This window comes from Penaeus japonicus, unplaced genomic scaffold (assembly GCF_977035675.1).
Source record: "Penaeus japonicus unplaced genomic scaffold, GWHDUDI00000001_assembly GWHDUDI00000040, whole genome shotgun sequence".
Lineage (NCBI taxonomy): Eukaryota > Metazoa > Arthropoda > Malacostraca > Decapoda > Penaeidae > Penaeus > Penaeus japonicus.
The window spans coordinates 10,081,129-10,086,128 of record NW_028234442.1 but is presented as its reverse complement, the minus strand read 5'-3'; the positions used below and the strand labels follow the sequence as shown (position 1 = coordinate 10,086,128).

Below are 5,000 nucleotides of genomic sequence, written 5' to 3'. Positions count from 1 at the left end.
CCTTCTCCTTCTCCTTCTCCTTCTCCTTCTCCTTCTCCTTCTCCTTCTCCTTCTCCTTCTCCTTCTCCTTCTCCTTCTCCTTCTCCTTCTCCTTCTCCTTCTCCTTCTCCTTCTCCTTCTCCTTCTCCTTCTCCTTCTCCTTCTCCTCCTTCTCCTTCTCCTTCTCCTTCTCTCTCTTCTCCTTCTCCTTCTCCTTCTCCTTCTCCTTCTCCTTCTCCTTCTCCTTCTCCTCTTCTCATTCTCCTTCTCATTCTCCTTCTCCTCCTTCTCCTTCTTCCTCCCCCCCCCCCCCCAGTCTCCACCTCCTCCCGTCGTATGGGCCTTTTTAAGTGTTGCTCCACTCTAGTTTATTGTCCGTGTTTTATGGGCGTGTTCGGGATCTGTGATATCCGTCGGGAACATCCACCTGTAACTTGACCTGCACCGCATGCTTCTCCTTGTCCTCTCTCGATATCCCCCTCCACCTCTTCCCCCAACTCCTCTCACAAATTCCTCCTCCTCCGCCTCCACCTCCTCTCACGAATTCCTCCTCTTCCACCTCCACCTCCTCTCACGAATTCCTCCTCCTCTCTCTCATTTCTCCCGTTCCTCCTCCTTTTTCTTTGCTTCTTCTTTTTCTTCGCTTACTTCCTAACTTTGTTTCTCCCCCTCCTCGGCTTACAGCCTTCTCTCCCTATTCGCCGCCCCCCCCCCTCCTTCATTAGCTTCCCTCTTCCTCCTGCCCCCCCCCCCCTCCTTCATTAGCCTTTTTTCTGCTCTTTCCTTTGATCTTCCTCTCCCTCCACATTCTTCTGACATTCCTCCTTATCATTCTCCTTCGTTAACTCTTCTTCTCTTCCCCTTCTCCTTCTCTTTTTTCTCCTCTTCCTCCTCCCCCTCCCCCTCCCCAATCCTACCTCTTGACAATTTATTCCTTACAAACCAACACCTTGCTCCTGGAACATATATGTCAGCCAAGAGGCGTTGTGGTGACCTATTGGGCCTATAAAGTGCAGTGACCTAACTTGGCCGAGTTGCGTAGGAGGGCTGTGACCTCACTCAGCTTCTCGGAGATGCCCGATCACTTTCTGCCAGCGGGGATAGCGAGAACGCGCTCAGAGCATGCAAAACAAACAGAAGGGGAAGCTAGGTCTTTGCTCTTTCTCACTAGCCTCTCCTTTCTCTCTCTCTCTATAGCCCCTTCTCTCATTCTCTGTCTGCCTTCTCTTCTCTTCTCTTCTCTTCTCTTCTCTTCTCTTCTCTTCTCTTCTCTTCTCTTCTCTTCTCTTCTCTTCTCTTCTCTTCTCTTCTCTTCTCTTCTCTTCTCTTCTCTTCTCTTCTCTTCTCTTCTCTTCTCTTCTCTTCTCTTCTCTTCTCTTCTCTTCTCTCCTCTCCTCTCCTCTCCTCTCTTTCTCCCTCTCCCTTTCCATCTCTCTCTCTCCTTCTCCCACTACCTTTTTCTCACCTTCTTCTCTTCTCTTCTCTTCTCTTCTCTTCTCTTCTCTTCTCTTCTCTTCTCTTCTCTTCTCTTCTCTCTTCTCCTTCTCTTCACTCCTCCCTTTCTCTCACCTTCTCCTCTCTCCTCTCCTCCTTCCTCCCTTCCATCCTCTTCTCTCCCACCCTTCTCCCTCTCCCTCTCCTTTTCCCTCTCCTATTCTCCTTTCCTCTCCCCTCATTATGTCGCCAAACAAATAAGGAAAACAGAAAAAAAGAAAAGGTTGGGGTGAATTTAATAGAAGGACGAAGGTCTGTGTACAGGGGTCAAAGGTCAGGGTAGGGGAAGGGAGGGGGGTGAGAGTGGGAGGGAAATTTGTACTGCTCGCAAATATTTTGGAAGAATGGCCGTGATTATGCTAATAAGGTCCGTATGGGTAGCTTTGCATGTTCTTAGTGGGTATTCTTTTCGTTTTAAGAGGTTTGGGTTGGGTGGGGAAGGGGGGTGGGGGTGAAGCGAGGGTGAATATGAAGCTGTTGCAAGGGAAGTGAACTTGTTGTAAAAGAAGTGGAAGTCATGTCTGTGAAGTGTTGCCGTCTTATGAAATGCGAGCGATGGAATTTTTCGTGTAGTGTAATGCAGGAGTTGGATATTGAGATCGATCCTCGGTGACACACACACACACAAACTCACTCACACTCTCTCTCTCTCTCTCTCTCTCTCTCTCTCTCTCTCTCTCTCTCTCTCTCTCTCTCTCTCTCTCTCTCTCTCTCTCTCTCTCTCTCTCTCTCTCTCTCTCTCTCTCTCTCTCTCTCTCTCTCTCTCTCTCTCTCTCTCTCTCTCTCTCTGTCTCTGTCTCTGTCTCTGTCTCTGTCTGTCTCTCTCTCTCTCTCTCTCTCTCTCTCTCTCTCTCTCTCTCTCTCTCTCTCTCTCTCTCTCTCTCTCTCTCTCTCTCTCTCTCTCTCTCTCTCTCTCTCTCTCTCTCTCTCTCTCTCTCTCTCTCTCTCTCTCTCACACACTCACACACACACACACACACACACACACACACACACACACACACACACACACACACACACACACACACACACACACACACACACACACACACACACAATGACGCGTGTGTCTATAAAAATGCATTTAATTATAAGATCACTGAAATCGTCTTTCACAGCCTTCTCCATGTGCAAGAAAGGGTAGTTCCATTTTCTCTCGGGGCCTGTGCATTCATCGTAACTTAGAGAAGACATAGACACAGACGGACAGGCAGACAAGCAGGCAGACAGACAGACAGACAGACAGATATATACAAACAGAAAGACAGGCAGGCAGACAGACAGACATATACAAACAGAAAGACAGGCAGGCAGACAGACAGACAATGAGGCAGGCAGACAGATCGACAGACAGTCAGAAACGGAGACAAACAGACCGAGGCAGACATACATATAGACACAGACAGATGGATATAGACAGACAGACAGACAGGAAGCAGGAAGGAAGATGATAAAGAAGAAGGCGAAATAAAATAGGATGCTTGGAACGGTGGTGATGGAGACGAGAAGTAAAGGAGGGAAGACTGGAGAAGGAAAAAGAGAAATAGTAAATGGTAATAATGAAGGATAGGGAAACAGGTAACGAATTCGATGGAATGGGTAATAAGGAATAATAGGGAGAGGGGGAGAGGGAGGGGGTAAAGCAGGTGATAAAGGATAAGGGAGAGATATAATCGATAGGGGAGCTGTGTAAGATGGGGGAAGGGAAGGTCTGGGGAAATTATGCAAATGAAGTGTGGTTTGCGATGATTATATTGTGATATGAAAAGGATGGAAAAGCTCTGTGGTAAAGGTGAGAGACGAGAATTGCGAGGAGAAGAGAAGAAAGGGAGACTAAGAAAATTGGTTGGGGGGGGGAGAAAGCGTAACAGTGAGAAGGAGAATAACAAAATAATAAAACTTCCTCTAAGATTGTCTTCACCTCGGGGACTACAAGAACAAATAAAAACAAATGGTGTGCATCGCCTTTGCCTGTCTCCTCATTTCTTCCTTATTTTTCTTATTTTGTATTTATTTTTTTTGGTCTCCGTCTCATCTCACCATCATCGTCATTATTATTCTATTTGGGATGTATTTTTACCCAAGAGGAGAGACTGCAGATAGCGCAAGATGCTGGGGCGAAATCTTAAGCCTTTTGTAGCGTCTCCTGCCCTTACCGCGCGGGATAAAATGCCCTACGTGGCACCTCGGGCGGTAGTGCCATAGAGTGGGTTCTGTAATAGAGAGAATATTATGTTCTTTTCTGCCTTCGTTTTATTTTGTTTTTTCCTTGGGGGTGGGGAGGGGGAAGGGACCCGGAATGAACGTTAGGCTAGCAAAGGTGCGTCTGAAACGACGGCTGTGTTTGTTTGTTTGTGATCTTAGATGGTGTAACCCAGCCGTTGGAATAATAATAAAAAAGCAACGTGCGGCTAGGTATCCCTAGCTCTTAACGTCGATAGTCCTGCGCGAGCCTATGGCGGGATGAACCTTATGGACTGTGGGATGGGTAAGGTGGGCGGTGGGTTTTGAGTGGGCTAGTGGGGGAGGGAGAGAGGGAGAGGGGGGGAGGAGGAGGACGTAGGATCCCGTCAGAACCCCCCTCCCCCTTCCCCCTTCCCCTCCCCTCCCCTCCCCCCCACCTTCCCTGTTGTAACGGCAAAATTTGGAGGCCCTTCCTCGCGCGCAGGGAGGGGCGGCGATGGGCGACCTTCGCCTTGAAACAACACGGGCGAGGCGACCATCTGGGCAGCTGGTGATGGTTTATGGGTAGTCGCAGATCCGGGGGCGAGGGAGCTGGGGGGTGGGAGGGGCCACCGTACGTAGGCGGAGGGGGGAAGGGGGTGGGAGGGAAAGGAGTGGTGGACAGGTTGGGTATGTGTTACAGGTGAGGAGAGGAGGCGGGGAGGGGGGGGGAGGCATGCGCTAGGGATGTCGGGTTTTTCGCTTCTCACATGCTGTTGGTACCTTTCTGCCTATATTGTTTATTCAAGTACACACACACACATACACACACACACACACACACACACACACACACACACACGCACACGCACACGCACACGCACACGCACACGCACACGCACACGCACACGCGCACACAAACTCAAACTCAAACATACAAACTCACACACACACACACTCTTACTTAGTAAGCTTCATGTTCTACACAATTTGTTTCACATGATTATCATCAGCTTTTATCCCGTATAATTAATATTCATTTACATATAATACCTCGTATTAATGTCGGTAACCACCGTTTTTTCTTCTCGCTTTGCCGAGATACTCGTATTTATTATTATGTTGAATTATTTATTTTTGTCCAGAGTGAAGTTTTAGCCTGACTGCGGCTATTGTACGTCACTGAAATTCCCGGAGATATGTCTGCCCTGAAACGGTTTACGTGTATTTCTCACTGTTACCTGACCTTATCTTTGGATGATCGCATTTCCTGTCTTCGAGGAGGCGGGGGAAGGGAGGTGGGGAATTCGAGGGAGTAGGGGAGGGTGGGGGGAGGAGGAAAGAGAGGGTGGAGGAAGGAGAAA

The 5,000-nt window shown here is 48.7% G+C and overlaps 1 protein-coding gene across 1 annotated transcript in view; it reads left to right on the top strand.

Annotated features, from left to right (window-relative positions):
* The window catches only part of LOC122254623 (uncharacterized), a 159,671-nt gene that overhangs the window by 575 nt on the left and 154,096 nt on the right, over window positions 1-5,000 (top strand). The window lies entirely within an intron of this gene.